This window comes from Falco biarmicus, chromosome Z, assembly GCF_023638135.1.
Source record: "Falco biarmicus isolate bFalBia1 chromosome Z, bFalBia1.pri, whole genome shotgun sequence".
NCBI classification, from domain to species: Eukaryota; Metazoa; Chordata; class Aves; order Falconiformes; family Falconidae; genus Falco; species Falco biarmicus.
Window position 1 is genome coordinate 48,918,319 of NC_079311.1, and position 17,238 is coordinate 48,935,556.

At 42.3% G+C, this 17,238-nt stretch overlaps 1 long non-coding RNA gene across 3 annotated transcripts; it reads right to left on the bottom strand.

Annotated features, from left to right (window-relative positions):
- Positions 1 to 290: 290 nt before the first annotated feature.
- On the bottom strand, positions 291 to 15,380 carry LOC130142809 (uncharacterized). Of its 3 annotated transcripts, none has more exons than XR_008819526.1 (3): positions 15,293 to 15,380; positions 9,097 to 9,215; positions 291 to 393 (listed from the first exon to the last, which is right to left on the bottom strand). It is a non-coding gene; the product is annotated as an uncharacterized LOC130142809 (long non-coding RNA). The 3 variants fall into 3 exon arrangements; XR_008819528.1 differs by having other exon boundaries at positions 9,097 to 9,218; XR_008819527.1 differs by lacking the exon at positions 291 to 393 and adding an exon at positions 8,136 to 8,707.
- Between the last annotated feature and the right edge of the window lie 1,858 nt (positions 15,381 to 17,238).

A 17,238-nucleotide genomic window follows, 5' to 3' on the forward strand; every position in this document is an offset into this window, starting at 1 on the left:
AATATAAATGCCTTGCTGAATCAGGCTAGCAAAGCTCAATGTTCATTTATTTCTGAGTATTTCATAGCCAGCCCTTACCTTTTCATGTTGCCTTTTGAATATCTGCATGACTGCTGTACTCGTCCTGTTAGGAAACTGTAGGTGAGGGAACCTGAGACGAGAGAGTCCTGGAACAGAAAAGGTCCAGTTAACAAATGTCATTGGAATTTTAAGAAAACACAAATAAACTCACCAAAGGGCATCTCTGTTTGTCCAGGTTAACAGGAAAACCTGCTGCTACTCACCAGGCTTGGAAGCACTTCTGATGTGTAAACAGGTTCATGAGTTGTGTTTTTCACAAGGTGGCCAGACATCCCAGTTAATGCCAGATGGTCTAGACTCATCGAAACAGAGCTGTAACAAAATTTTATAGGGATTGTAAGTATGATGTATACTTCTAGATCTGCCTCAGGTAATGTTCATCCCTCAGGACAGGACAGTAATATAGATGCTGTCCATAGCAAGAAACTGTTTGATGCATAGCTGTCCCTGTCTCACAGGATTAGTCTTCCCCAAGCATCAGGACACTCATCCCAGCCTCCAAAGCTCTTCTCTCTCTCCTCCTCCTTTCACCTACACTTACCTTCCTGTTCCCATGGCAGGAATGCCCCAGGCTTTCTGTTTTTGAATTTCAGTCTTTCCTGTACTGCTAAGAAGCCTGAAGTGGCAGAATTTCTTAGGTGGCCTAATTTTCTACTACCCAAAGGTAGTCTTTCCATTAGTTTTAAAGACGAGGTGGTATCTTTGGGGTTTTAATCAATGCTATAAATGTCCTCTTGACCCTCTAGTTCAGGGGTCCTCAAACCACAGCCCACGGGCCGGATACGGCCCCCAGGGTCCTCAATCTGCCCCCCGGTATTTACAGACTCCCCCTGCCCCCCCCCTGCCGGGGGTTGGGGGGGGAAACCAAGCAGCCGCAGATGGCTGCCTGCCACTGCATCCACGCGCCGGCCCCCTGGTTAAAAAGTTTGAGGACCCCTGGTTTAGTTGGTCTGTACTAGTCAAGCTGAACACAGCTTACACTGTTCCTCCCTCAGCAAGGCTAATGAATTTAAGTAGGAAAACTGTGTTTCACAAATACAGCTCGCCAATCACAGACATCTGAGTCAGGGCTGGAAAGTTTTTTTTTTAATTTACAAATTTATTTGAAAACTTCCAGTGTGAGAAATACCGAAGTGTCTCCATCCCAATTTTGAACAACAGTGACTGGCAAGGTGCCACATCTCTCACATTGCTGTCTGTGAAGTGCTGTAGTTCTATGGGTGGGTGGGTGTGAGTGTCTGGACTTCTACTTGTTCTCGCCACCATCCTTCAGTTTTCCTGAGTTTTCATTATGATTGCTCGCCCTTATAATCTAGCCATGGCTGGTTTAATTTGGTTTTATTACAAAGAAAGGAGGGATTCCAGCATGTCCTGTTATGGTTTTACAGTGAGGGTGTTAGACACCTCATAGAAAGGATTCTGCTTGTACTCACCCACCAAACCATCTGCAACAACACAGTTTTGGGAAGAAATTGGTCACTGCCTAACTTAATGTTATTTAGACTGTGCTCATTAAAATAGTTTCCATGTTTAGCAATTGCAGTGCTAGTTGTCAGCATTTGACAGATCTGTATTTTGGCAATTATAGTATGAAAATAAAAACCCCACAACAAATTGTGATGGGGTATTGTGATGACATGTGTTTTAGAAAGAAATTGCAAGCTAAGGAGATTGGCAATAGCGCCATCCATCTTCTTATTTCTATGTTCAAAACCACTCGGAAAAGTTGCTGTGTTTTGATGCCTCCAAAATTCCCCACACACAAGCTGTTTGGTGTCAGTCTCATTCCCAGTGGAAAAATATGTTTGTCACAAAAAAAACACTACAAGTCTCACTAACTGGCACCTTTGTTGCTAGTTTCAGGAAACTGGAGACCCTGAATGGACTTTGATGTTCTCCCCAGACTAGCAATGAAGTGAACTAAAACTGTGGAAGCATTTTGGTTTCTATTTGATGCATAGGTAAAGTGAAACTCTGGGCCTATAAATTCAGTAGCTTTTACAAACACACTGAAAGTATGTACAGTGGAAATGGGAAGGAAATGTGATTTTTATGTCATGCTATTCTAAAGGCACAATCTACAACCTTTATTCAGAAACAAGTCTTAGTACCTTCAACAGCACTAATGAGGAAAGAAAGAATACCAAGGAGCTCCGAGTTTGTAAATTTTATTTAAATGCATCTACCTCAGCAGCTTTCCTTGCACATGATTTGTAATATATTCCCATACTATATCATTTGGCTTGATTGTCTGAGGCAACTTGTATGTATCAGGCAATTACTAAGGCAATGTTTGGGATAGCTCAGTGGATATGCCTCTGGGCTGGGACTCAAGAAACCTCAGGCTGACTGTGGCATGATCAGCTTCCTCTGAGATGCTGGACAAGGCAATTATGGTAGGATTAATGCTGCATATTTTATGTGTTTCAAAGGGAAATGTCTGGTCTGAGTGAGCTCTCTTGGCTTGGTTTTCAATGCAAAGAGGGTGAGAAGAAGCTTCAGAGGGGAATTACTTCTACAGAACAAATGCTTCCTATCATTAGGATGAATTGACACCTGAAAATACTGGCATTGCTTTCACTGAAGTATGACAACCCTAATTTTTTAACAGCTAATGTAAGGTGAATCCTACTTTTAGTTCAGCCTGAGTCAGCTCCCAGGCAACAATAACAGCACGTTGGTCACACATGTGTGCCAAGAGGCATGTCAAATACATAAAGATGAGCCATATAGCTATGACAATCTGAGAATGATCATCTGAGTGCAAAATGGCTGGACAAAGTGATGTATAATATGTACAAAATAAAAAACTGCCCAATAACTATTCATGGGACACGATTGCTCCTACCGCTGTTGAGGTCGCAGCTCACGTGGTAGTCCATGCAAGTGCTTCCTCAGAACTGGACCCTACAGCACAGACTTCATGTCACTGCTCTTTAGAGACGTTAGCCTCCATGCTGCCTAGTATCCCTTCACGCACTAAATTCACAAAGGAAAACTCTCCAATAAATAAAATCCTCTAAAAAGAAAGCAATTAAGTAAGTGATTTTATGGGCCAAGATCCCTGTGTCACCGCATCATCCCACAGCTGTGGGAGTTTTGGGGGCTCCAGGGATTGAGGCGATGGGCAATCCAGCAGCTGTCTGACATCCACATTGTGTATGACTGAATGCAGCAGAAGCGATACGAGATAATCTTGCTGTTTCTTTGCCCTCAGCCTCTAGAACGCAGCGCACGTATCTCTGGCTTGCAAGGGAAACCTTAGTGATTGCCACGGCAGTGAGTCTTTAAGTAGAGGAGGCACCGTCCTCTGCTGGTGAAAAGGAGGCAACATTTGCTTGGCTTTTTACACAACAGGACGCAACGAAGAGCCTGGAAACAGTGGGAACCTTGTCTCCTGCATTTCTGATTCTGCATATACATAATCACGTGCTGAGGTCACTGAAAAGAGTAGCTTTGCGTAGCTAATTTTTGAAAGAAAACGCAACCCACAATGGGTTGTGGGACAAAAGCAAAGTCCAAATTCAAGGTACAGGAGAACAGTTTCCACTTCAGTGGAAGGTTTTACACTTCAGTGCTGGTCTGGGGAAAGTATCAACGTCCATGTGGGGTTTGTTCAATCTCCAGAAACAAGCAACAAAGGCACCATTTAGTAAGAATTGTAGTGAGGTTTTTTTGTGACAAACATTTTTCCACTGGGAATGGGACTGAGATTAGTGATACAGTTATCTCTGTGCAGTATGCCATTGCTAGTTTGTTTTGCATGTGTGCTTGCATTGTTTACAGTCAGAGTACATGGATTTTTGAGATCTCTAACACCTACTGTCTTGATAGAGAAGGGCTTATATTGAGCTTTGTTTTGTTGCTGTGCCACACCAAACCAAACCATTGTTGAAATCAGCTGGGCAAGAGGGGATCTGGAATTGAGCCCTGCTAGTGCATCCTGGAGCACAGCTGGGTAAGGTATTGCTTTTTGCTGTTTTCTGTTCAAAATCATGAATCGTTTTCTCAGGTCCCCACATTTTGTTTATATTTGCTCAACTGTTACGTCACCCTGGCTGGAGTTGCTCATCTGTTAAAAATTCCAGAAGAGACAAGTATTTGCTTGGATGTATTTTGGCAGAAAATCACCTGTGTTAGACTTTATGCGGTTTTCAGCTGTCACATGTAAGTGAATGGTTGTACGGTGCACATATAGTCATCATACTGAAGTGTTCAGAAATGTAGCCTCATGGGTTTTTCCTAGCAGAGAATGCAAAATACTTTGTAAAAAACATAAAGCTATGGCATTGCTTAATATCATTTCTAATAACCATGCTTGCAGTATTCAGAGCCAGCATTGTTACATGAAAACAATCTCAGCCACCAGCTTCAGGAGATGATTTATCAAAGACAGGAGCATTCAGATCGTGTGATGCAGCATGAGGTGCCTGAGCAAGCATTGCTCAAGTCAGTTCAGGACTGTGTAGAACTGTGGGATTTTTATGGTGTCCCTTATGTTTGTAGCCATGAATCCTGATGTTAGTATTGTTCAGGCTGAAAAAAATCCACCAGTGACGGATTCACTAGTTGTGGAATAATGCCCATGCTCTTTAGAGCTCTTGGGACACAGTCACAGGTGGATACAGACAGACTTTGACGTTGTTGACTGCTTTTCACCTTGCTTCCAGGCTTGCATAGGAAATTATACTTAGTTGTTTCTGTCCCCAAATTTGAAATGCTGATTTGAAATTAATGTTATCCTGAGTTATAGTGAAAGAGAAACAAACAAACAAAAAAGCAATGTGGGACACTTTAATCTGTGTATGCTACAGGAGATCAATGAACTGAATTCTGTCTGGTTACACACCTTACTGTCATGTTTCCCAGAGCATGGGTGAACTGTTCACTTCTGATGATTTCTCTAGTGCTCAGAAGACATTTCCTGAAAAGATGTCCCAAATAACAAGCCTCAAATCTTGCCATAATTGTGCTGTGTTCTGGAAAACTGTGTTTTTCAGCTTGTTATGCAGCAAAATTGGAAAGATGCGTGTTGAAGTAAAAAGACCTTTTTGCATTTAATTATTCAATGTGCAGATTATTTGAAGTAGGTTCAGAAATAATTTTGAGTTCAGGAGTTGTGACAAAACGTTTTTTTTACAAGTAGGCTGGATGGATCACCAGAAGTTGTTAATGGGATTAATTCAGATTCATTCTAGAATTTTGGTTAATTTTCGAATTTAGATATATTTTAGATTAGCAAGTAGATTCTGTGTGAGGGATTCTACAAGCTAAAATGACTCACCAACATGGCAGATTCTCCTAACCTAAGCTCCTACTCTCTTTACAGAAGCACAGTCCATTAGATGTGAAAATTTATAAACAGGTGATAGGACCCCAGTAGAACTTAACATTCATGAAGCTTGGACAATAGAAATTATCCAGTCATGCTATGGTAGCCAACCCTCTCTACAATTTCTTCAGGCCACCTTGGCACTGTACAAGGAAGGATCCGAGAGTGGAGAGAACAAATTTCATTCCAGAGAGCTCAGATCCATCTTATCCAGCCTTGGATACCTGCTTTCTGGTATGTCACCCCATACTGACTTCATAGACTTGAGAGAAACAGATGCCAGTAAGGCACCATTTATAACCTATCAGAATAGTTAATGCAAAATAATAAATAATAAAATACTATGTTGCCTGCAAGAGTGTTTCTTTCAGTCTGTCTTTCTGTCTGTCTTTTCAAACCAGGAAGCCTGAACTGTTTCAAGTGGAGATGTATGCCATGCATGTTTGGTTGAGTTCATCCCACCTAGGGAAGCTAGGTTACTATTACCTACCAATTGGAAGGAACAGAAGAAAAGTGTGAGTGTCCTGAAGACAGAGAACTAAGAATCCTCCAAGTGCATAATCCCTTTAATTTAAATGCATACAAATATTTCAGCTCTTCAAAGAGCAATATGAATGGATCATTCTTGTTTTCTGACAGCTCACCCCCACAGAAATACTGCTGTGCCTTGCTGTCTGTATTTTTTTGAAGAAAAATGTTTCCTTCTTTCTTTTTACAAAACAAAAAAAAATTGGAAGCAAAATTGTTCTGACCTTGCTTTGCAATTTACTGTCCCTCTTGCTTGTTTCTGCCAAATGCATACTCTAATGAACAAAATGTTTCTCTGGTGGTATTCTGATTCCCTAAGTCAAAGAAAAGCAGCTGGGAGAAAGGGCATCCAGCTGTATGTCTCCCTTTCTCCAAAATGTGTGTGGGGGTTTACATCTTAAATATTTATCTCAAATTCACAACTGTAAATAATATTCAAAAGCTCAGGGGAAACTGAACCAAGATACCCTGTGCCACTCTGTCTGTATTTTACCTATGACACATGTATTTGTGTATAGGACATTATCATCCTAAAACAGTTTATTTACAAGATAAAACAAATGTGAAAATCCTATGTCTCTTTCTTACCCTACTCTTCCCTCTGACCCTGATTCTCTACTCCTTGTTTTATCTTGATTCTCTACTCCTTTTTTTATCTCTTGGTTTAACCCTCGGCTAACATCCCAAACACATAATGGTCTGCCAATAGAAAGTGACCCTCTGGGTAGTTTACTTTGGCCAGATGTATGCGTAGCATGTACTGCAGCCATCATTCCCCAGGGCAAGAAAAAGAGGCCTTCTTTTTTCTGCATTGCTACATTTCTCTCCATTTAAAATGACAAAGTTTGATAAGATAGCAAATGCTTTCAGTTGTGACATAGCTTCTGTCCATCAATGCTCCAAAAGTAGGCTCAAAGATGTACTGGGAGCCAGTGGTATCCAAATAGTCTCACCCTGTGCACAGCCACAGAACCATGGGAAAAATAAACACTGACCACCTCCAAATAGTCCTCATTTTCCCCAACAAAAAGTCTGTGAGAACTGTCTTAACTTACAGTAGATGAGTGCCATGTGCACAGGCCCTTCCCTTCTGCTCAGAAACTCCTCAGCTCTGTCTCCCAGCAAGGTCCTGGAAACTATGGATTTTTTAAAGTGTGCACCAAATGTTCCATCTGTCATTCTGTGGTTTTCCCTGTCTCATTCATCATTCCCTCACTCTTGCTGCATCTCTGCAGCCCATGCCTTATCTTGTCAGAGAGCAATGCCAAACATTTCAAAATATTGTGGCTGATCAGGAAGCAACAAGCATTGGTCCTTGTATGTGTTGAGGAATAAATAAAAGAAGCAAAGAAAAAATGACAAGTCAATAGGTTTAGCAAGTATAAAACGGCTTGGATGCTCCCTTGTAGGAACATGTTCCTGTTATTGCTGCTACTGATGGAAATTTTACACTTATCAGCTCCCTAAAAAGCCACAGAAAATACAGATCAATGCCATGCATTTTCTTGTAAGCTGGATCTTAGAAAAGATACTGAGCAGTTCCTAGGATTTGTTGGATGCTTCTTTGACTGTAATTGATTATAAAGGGGCTTTTGCACAAGATTGCAGGACTGGCTTATGAGCTGGCAGCGACATAAATACTTTTTAAAGAGATCACAGGTAACACAGGAAAATCAAAATTATCAAAATATGGGACAAAGTCTAGTGGGATTAAACTGTTTGGGAACCCAAAAACCTGAGTGCGATTTCCTGTTCTGTGTTTTGCTTGATTCAGTTTTGCAACATCTCCTAATTCTCTCTCTCAGACTCACAGTTTCACTGTGAAAAATGGCAACAAAACTATTGCAGTGGCTAATACTTCAGGATATGTGGGTGAAAATGGATTGGGCATGCTCCAAAGCACAGTAAAGTAAAAAAGGAGCTTTCAGTTTCCTTGCATGCAAAAGATTTCTGTTTTCATTGCACTATTTCAGCATATATATAATTACATACATATATTTGAATTGATTTTAAATACCCAGTGTTATTCCATATGTAGGAAAAAAGAGAGGGATATTTTATTCCTTGTATAACCAGCTGAGTTAGATAAGATGTTTCATGGCCACCCTTACTATACAACTGTAGAAGAGTCCCAGAGAGTTTACTGACAAGAATAGTTTTTATAAAACATAGGGAATAACATAAGCTGGATTCATAGCTTATAAAATAGTACTTTTATTCCTAAGCAGAGTGAAAATATGTGTATTTCTTTGGGCCTGTGCCAACTTTGACTTGGAAGCAGGAAGCAAGAAACATCTGGAAAGGAAGGATGGTGGGGGTGTTCATCACTGTGTCAGTGACAAGCTGCCTCTTCTGAAGGTGTTGCATCAAAATAGGTGGTGACAAAAGAGGAATGGGGGCAGAAGAGAAGGCGGAAAGAAAGCTTTAGCTGTTGCCTTGGTGGATCAGTTTTCTCTAAGCATCAATTTCAAGTGCCCTTTTGATGTGTCCCTGCAGTAAAATAAAACCTGGGTGGGCAAAATTCTTCCCCCATTAAGGAGACTGTATAGCCTCTTAAGGTTTTTATGTTCCCCTTTACAGAGTGGCATTTTATCTTTCCTCCTGCATGGGCAGAACACATCCAGTCTCTAAATCTTCCTCACCCACCTTTGAAAATTTATAGGGGCTTTCAGGCAGGCTTGCCTGAATGCCATTGACCTCTTTGGCCTATGTTATTGACCAGAACACAGAATCTTCTGCCCACATAATATATGCCTCTTCATGTCCCTGAAAGAGAAGGAAATGACTCTTAGAATGACCAGGACCACCATAAAACCTGGAGCTAGTTTCCCTTTGCATTGCTGGGCTTTGCAAGAAGATAACATAAGGGATCAGCATACATATAAAGGAGGGCTTTGAACTCACTGATTAGACAGTCACTACTTTGCTGATGATCTACTTAAATAATAACACTACTGGCAGTGTAGGCTGCTTGCTACAGTGCTCTTGAAGAAATAAGCTGTATCATAAAACCATTGTAGGCAGTAGTAATGTGCAGATCACCAAAAAAGTCCTTTGGAAGGTAAGATCTGCTGTGGAGGTTTTCTAAAACGTTTGAAATAGATGGAGCCCTACACATGCCACTACCTTTTCAGAACCACAAGTTAAAATGTTACCTGATGGCTTCCGTCTTCCCTTTCCCAGGGATTCATGTACATCCTCCAGAGCTGTCATCACCTGGCATCTTGAAGGAGCAACTCTCAGTCCGTTTCAGCTTTCATTCAGGAAATCAGTACTGCTGAGAACAAAAGACAACATAGACAGGCGTAGTGAAGTACATGTTGGGTGTTCCAGACAATTGGCAAAAGGATGGAGATAAATTAGCCAGGAATAGACTATTCATAAATTAGGGGAAAAAATGTCATTTAAGAATTTGTTTGCTAGCACAATAGAAAGCTGGTTAGATCATGAGTGCCTTGATGCCAAAGCAAAATTTGAAAGAGAACAATGATTAAAAAGTGTATAAAAGCAGAACAACAACAAAAAAAATTGTACCACTGAAATCATGCAAAGGTTTGAACTGTCATATCAAATCATGAAGGATGAAGGCGAGAAGTTTCGAGTGGAGCTGCTGAATTATTATTATCATGGCAATAGTTTTCAAGCAATGTGAAATATACATATTTTAATACCTTATTAACCTGTATTATGTATTTGTGGGCAGAGATACGTGTACATGTATTTCTGTACCTGTGTGTATGTATATAAATGTCTGTGTCCGTTTTCATTTAAGTCCAAAACCTGCCTTAAATCTCTGGGTTTAGAACATCTTAAAACCGATGGGAGAGAGTAAGATCCTGTCTTTCAGTATCTTCAGGGATGTCTGTGCTTAAGTATAGTTAAAGCTTAATTCTCTCTCTTTATGTATAAAATATAGTCACACACAGAATGAAAACTGATATGTGAGAAAGTGGTGAAATCCCCATTTTTAAAATGCTACTTTAAAAATATGGTTTTTTCAACTACTGCCAAAATCCAGCTGATAGCAAAATGGGCAATTTTTAAGAAAATTTAGTGATTTTTCATTTTAAAGAAACTTTAGTGATTTTTCATTTTAAAAAAGTTCAAAATTAAAAGCATTATTACCAATTATACCAGCAATAAAGAAAATCTGGTGTTTTGGTCCTAGTTGTGTAAACAGTGAGATATTCAGGAGCTGACAGCAGCAAGCACAATGGGTGCAGTGTGTTACCACCTCCCTCTTCTGTAACTTTCATATAAGAAACAAACTCTTAGTTTTGGGTTCATAGGTGTGACTGCATCAGGGAACTGCGTGGCTGCCTGCAGCTTTTTCCTCTTCCTTGGAGAAGCCATTGCACGTTAGAGATTGTAACAGCCCCCTCCTCCAGCCACCCTGACTGCTCCTGCTGCTGGATCACACATCTTCTGTGAAAGCCCATTTTGTGCATGTTTGTGTTATCCTTAACACTTTCCCTGCAGACATCTGAAAAGACTTATCTGAAGGTGCTCTGACAGACGGGTCTGGTGGCCTTGTGACGCTTGGATGGCTCACAACAGGAAGATACTCAGAAGTGCTGGTAAGGTAACAGGAGCTTTTTACCCTTCTTCCGGTGGAGATAAGGGGAGAGAGCCACACACTGACTAGCAGGCGATTTAAGTCAAGCACAGCCTTAAGTGAATAACAAGTATGGCCTTTAACTCGATTACAGCTGCTCTAATCAGCAAAACCGTTAACCTTTGCACTTCAGTCTAGCCTGGTCTGCATACCTCTGGGCAGCGCAGACCTGCTTTACGAGGCTTTCTGAAGCCAGCACGCTGTAATCAGTGTGCCTACATCTCCCAGGCTTCACAGAGGAGATGGCACAGCTGTGCTAAGGGCAGCTCCGGGTCCCAGCACCCAGCTATTCTGGTGACAGGTGTGTCTGAGGCAGATACCTCTGCCTTGCTCAGCTCTCACGCAGCAAACACAGCGTGGGGGCATCTGAGCTGGCATTAACAGCTCAGATTCTTATCCTGCTTTCTCCTTTCATCCAGAATAGCCTGCTCGGGTGGCGACTGTCTTGCAGAGCCAGTAACAGCAATGTGGGACTCCTGTATCACTTCTTGTGTCTCTTCGGTGCTGCAGTGCCTCCTGGTAGGGTGCACTGAGTAACATGAATAACACTCAATACGTGCCTTTTGTCTTGAATATGACTCTTGCTATCAACATCAAGGCTGATAAACGTCTTGCACTGGGAGTGGAACTCTGTAAAAGTCTACCTAATTCCAGACCAGTTGGTGGTACTGAGCACCAGGGTTCACCTGCCCCCCAGTAGTCGCTACAGATGTGTACTGTCTGTTAGCTTCAGTCTCAGAGAAGCAACAGCATTAACAAATCTGTCACAGTGAGTCCTTGGTTTACAGTGGAGTTCATTTCTCTACCCCAGCTAGCAATTCTGAAAGATCAGCCTGCCATTCACAGACCCTTGGAGATTTTGTTTGTGTCTCAGACAAGCAAAACATTTCAGGAGCTCCTCAAAGACAAAGATAAGGACATTTATTATACAAAAAGTCCTAGAGGAAGACAGCACAGAGAAGGAGGAGAGTTTTGAAGTGCTCGTAATGAACTTTCTTTAATGTCTTATTCTGGTTTATGTTTTGGCAGGTGCTGAGTGAAAAGCTCCAAACTAAATTACCTTTTAAACCAGCCAGGGTGTACATTTGTTTGGCTGTAGACTCTCAGACGACATAAATGCTCTTCCTCCTCCTTCCTCCTGCCCCCTCAAACGTGTCGAGTCTTCTCTAAACACCAGATAAGGGATGGAGCAGGAAAGGCACATAGCACAATTGCACTGATACCTGGACTCATTTTGACATTCCTTTTATCCAGAGCTTGAGAAATAAGCCTCTAAACACCGTTCATTATGAATCAAAAAAACTGAAATAAATGCCTTGCCTGTACTGAGAGTACCTTGACAGAGTGGTCCCGTTTCAGTATAACATGTTACATTCCTTGAAAATCACTGTTTAACAGAGTTACTGATTTAAGCATGTAAGTGATATTACCTTAAATACATTTAACTTATCAATTGGATTGAATAAATTTGCATAGGTAATGGCTGGGAGCCAGACCTCTCACACCTTGCAGGCTTGAATTGCCTATGTGCTTTTTATTGTTCTGTAAGCATCACATCATTTTTACTTTACTAATTCTCCTGCCTTTACATGTGACTAAGAAAAATGTATTTTGGAGTTAGGAAGTCTGATCCTGGATGTAAGAGATTAATGTATAATTTCAGAAGAGATCAGTTTCAACTCCTTAATACTTCCCTGCAGCTGCAGAGCTTGCAAAATGAATCTTTTCATTCCCAGCCCAGCAGCTGATCACAAATGTTACAAATCATCTCCAGGAGTTATCATCTCCTGGTTCCCCCCCTAAGTGAGCGCCTTCTGTTCTCTGCCTGTGCTCCCTTGGCTGCACTACAGATCACAGCTCTTTGGCAGCATGGTCTCTTTCAAAAAAAATTATTTCATTCAGGGAAATGTAGTGAAAAGACTGAGCCAAAGATACCCAGGAATACCACTTTTCCATTCATACCTCTGTTCTTTTTGATACTGTATTTGTTTGGCAGAGAAAAACATCTTTCTTCCCACTCCTCTACCCCTATTTTTTTAGTTTTAAATTACAATTACTCTTTTGGAAGATGGTAATACCAAGAATTTATTATCCTCATTGTGAAATTTCTGGTAGTTGAAATTATGACCCTGGATATTAGATGTGAGCTAGTTTTGACCTTGCACATGATATTAAGATCATTTTGTTGTCTAGCTCATCTCTCCAATCTACTTCTATGAAATAGGTGGGTTTTTTTTCTGGAAGGTGCCATGTTACTTGTCTGATGTTTTTATCTGTTGCCTAGTTTTTATCAGTTTTTCCAGTGATGTTAAGTGCCTGGTTTGTTCCACATTGCCTTAAATCCCATAGTTAGGAGTCATACCTATTCCTTCAAGCCTTTAATGTCTTATTTCAAATACATCCCCTTATTAACTCTCTGAGCTCAAATAATTCCTTTCTGAGTGGCAGCTCTTGGTGGAATGTTTTGCATAATCCTGCAGGGAGCAGTTCAATAGGATTTAAGGAAGGAAGCTAGTATTTTCTAGTATCAAATGTTTCTCAAGCAGGAGGAGAAGAGGGGGAGTCTTGATATTTGGATGTTTTTATAACAGCCTTCCTTAAAGTCCCCAAATTTGCACATGTGACTGTAAAAATGAGGTCCGTCCCTTACGACTGGCAATAGGGCATGGATGGCACATGCCTTCTAAAAGGCCTAATTATGTAGTACAGCACTTATGTGTTGGCAATATTATGCAGGTTCCTGAAACTAAAATTAAGATGTACAAGGTGCCTCTCTCGAGTTACAGTCCAAGAGAATTACTTTTTTCCCTTGATGGCAGAGGCCTGCTTTGCCAGAACAGAGTATTGCTGTTTTAGCTGACCTTTCCTTTATTAAATAAAAGGAAGCAAATGAATAAATGTAAGTGAAACTACCCCAGTAATTTCAATCATCAAAGTGTGATATTGCTAGGTTCCTTGGTACTTGCTAAGAAAACAAAAAGACATCTTTGGAAACCAGCACTTACAGGGAAATGGTTTCAATTTGTGCACAGAAAAACTTATCTCAGAACCCTGGTGTTCCATTTAAAGCCAAAAATATGACATGACAAGAAAGAAGATTTGGAGTCAGCTGTAGCTCCTGTGTGTTCAACTGTGTGTAACAATCTTCTGTCAAATGTGGTGGACCTGTGTGTATGAAGTAGCTCTATAGGTGTGCTAACCTGCTACAACCTGAAGTGGTGCCACAGTGCAGGCTTGAGACATAAAGACAGAATCCCAGAAAATGGTTTTTGTCTGTGTTTTATCTTCATATTTCAGCATAGAAATCATTGTAATAAGCCCACCTGCATTCTGTGTTTCTCTTATACTTGCTTGTGAACTGGAGGCTTTAAACCACTTCTGCACCTCCCGCATTTTAACTCTCCTTAGGCTGTGGTTTAGTATCTGGAGCATTGTATTTTGCCCCACACATGATGCTTTTTTTTTGTTTTTAGCCCAGCACATCCCTCCATAAAGGAATAGATTCCATGTTTTTTTCCATGCATTTCATTCATTCAGCCACAATCCTAATGAAATTTCTGAGCCCCAGCTCAAGGAAGGGTACAGGAGAGCTAGAAAAAGTAAAACAAAGCGTAGCAAGAGTGATCCTTAGGTATGATGGTTTCCGTATGTGGAAAACTCTTTGTTTAGGTGATTCACGAGGGGAAGGAAAAGTATAAAAGAAATCTATAACATCCTCTGTGGCTGGAGAAGGAGCTTGTTAAATGTCTCTTCTAATGCAGCAGAGGGAGCATTAAACAGGAACGAAAGACTTCAAAGCAAACAGGATACAATCAAACTAGTACTCCTTGTCTCAGATGGCAATGGACATTAAAAGTTTACTCCTGACAGGGAAGAGAAGCTGAAGTAGAGGGCTACAAAATGCCAACACACCCCACCAAGTTCAGAGATCAGTAAGCCCCAAATCTGTGGAGTGCGAGTGAGCAATCCGGAAAAGTAGCAGCACATGCTTGCTTTGTTATAGTCTTCCTGAGGCATCTGCTAGTGATTACACTTGGGAAGAATTGCTAAACCAGACAGACCTTTGATCTGATATGATATGACCATTCTTATTTCCTTATGGTCTCCATATGTTACTAGAACATCTGTCCAGTTGGATGCCTGTTAGCTTCTTCTTAAGAAGCCAGGAGAAATTTGGCTAATATATAATTTTTATTACTGTGGCTACCGGCTTTACACAGAGACCAGTGCAATGCCTTTGGTGCAGCCTACTGCAAGGCCATACACCTCTTGCTTTCAGAGCAGAGGCGTTTAAGTGAAGGGGCAGCAGTTTTGTGCAGACTTAATATGGTGGGAGCTGTGCGCATGATGCCCCAAGCTCACGACTGATTTTCCCCGTTTACTAGGGCAAATGAGCAACAACCTACCTGTTGTGAGTGCCTTGACCACCAGAGAAGGATTGCAACCACTGAGAAAATACAGTGCTGTGTTTGCATTCAGTACACATGGCTTCCAGGTGGGGATGTTGTAGCTTCCCGTTTCTACAGCTTAGCCCAAGAAGCTAGAGAATGAACACGTGGTGGTAGAACTCAGTGCTGAGTCACTGAAAATTTCAGAAATCTGTCTCCAGCCCAACTCACAACGTGCAGTTCCAAAGGCCGGTTTTATTTTCTAGGAATAAGTACATTAAAAAAACGTAACAACCAAAACTTGCATCACCAGCTGCTGCACACGGGGAAGGCAAAGGGGAAACTCACTGTTAACAGGAACCCCCTTCTCTTGAGTGCAGCGTGTCGGCCCCGTTAACACCAACGCCAGCCGCGCGTACCGCCGGCGGGGTCGGCGGGACCCCGCGGGTGGGTGGGCGGGATCCCGCGGGTGGGTGGGCGTGCCCCCGGGGGTAGGCGGGAGGGGCCCCGGGCTCCAGGGGGAGGGTCACCCCACGCCGCCGAGTCGGCGCTCTCCCCGGGCCGGCCACCGGATGGCGGTAACGCGCCGCGGATCCGGCCGCGGCCGCCCTGGCGCGGGGAGCGGGCGCCTGTCGGGGGGAACCCGTGCGGCCGCGGAGAGCACGGGCGGGCCGGTGCGGCGGGCCGGCTGGCGGTGGCACCCTTCATCTGCTTATCCCCTGCCGACGAAAGGACCTTCGTGCCTACAACTGCCGTCCGCTCCGTACCCAGCGAAACACCCGTGGCGGGTATTTTCTGGACGCACCCAGACTTGGTGCCGCCTTCTTCGACAAAGTGTTGCTAGAAAACTGTGGGTGCAGAAGGGATTTCCAGCTTGGCACGGCCTTCATCCCCATGCTCTGCCTCAAAGCAGCCATGCGGTGGGTACACGTGGCAGGAAACGGCCCTTTGGTGGTGCCAAGGGCTACACGTGCTGCCACCCTGCCATCAAAGGAGACGGACGTGCCCAGGCAGGCTGTTCATGTGCAGAAATGCTGCAGCGTTTGAAGTGCTGCTATACTGGCTGCCGTTTCTTATAGTTGAAGTATATTGTGGGTGTCATGGTTTAACCCCAGCTGGCAATGAAGTACCACGCAGCTGCTCGCCCACTGCCCCCACCCCACCTGAGGGATGAGGAGGGGATTCAGGGAAAAAGGTAAAATTTGTGGGCTGAGATCAGAACAAAAAAAATTATAATTACATTAAAATAAAATATAATAATAATGATAATAATAACAATTGTAATGAGAAGGAGAAAGAGGAAGAGAAGAATAAAATCTAAAAGGGGAAAAAAAGAAAGTGATGTGCAATACAGCTGCTTGCCACCCGCTGACCAATGCCCAGCCAGTCCCCCAGAAGCAATCAGCAGCCTTGGGCAAACACACACACACCACCCCGAGTTTATATACTGAACATGACATTCTATTGTACAGAATATCCCTTTGGCTAGCTGGGGTCAGCTGTCCTGGCTGTGTCCCCTCCCAGTCTCTTGTACACCTGCTCACGGGCAGAGCATGGGAGACTGAAAAGTTCTTGATGTAGAGTAAGCGCTACTGAGCAATAACTGAAAACATCGGGGTGTTAGCAACATTATTCTCATACTAAATCCAAACCACAGCGTTGTACCAGCTACAGAGGAGAAAATTTAACTCTATTCCAGCCAAAACCAGGACAGTGGGATACATAATAAATTATTCAAATGTAGTTTTAGTCTACTTCTTTAGAGCTTTCAGGCCTGAAAATGGACATATTAACAGGTTTGAGAATGTTAGATGGAGAATCATCCAGATACAGCTCAGACCGTGGAAAGATGATTTAACATGTACTTTTGACACAATGGGAATTTCTCAGCAATACCAACCAAAACCTTAAGTTTTAAAGATTTGTAAACCATACTTTTACTGTCTCCTTCCTCACCTGTTTCCCAAATTTTCATCATCCTGGATACTTCAGATATCCCTGGGAATGTAAGCTTTTGCACTATGCCAAGAAACGGGCTGTTCAGTAGGTACTAGAGTATGAATACCATGCGTATAATAAACACACATCCCTGTGCAAATACACCAAGCCAAAAAGAAGCAGACCAACAGCAATACTGCCTCTCTCTCTGAAAGTTACCATTTGTCCAAAGAAATAATGATAGAAGCATGCAGCATGAAAGAAGACCCAGCAAGAAAGCACCAATGTGTGGTCAGTATTTATGTTACAGCTTTATTTGCTTATGAGACACAAAGTACTTTTACTTAAGGGTTTGG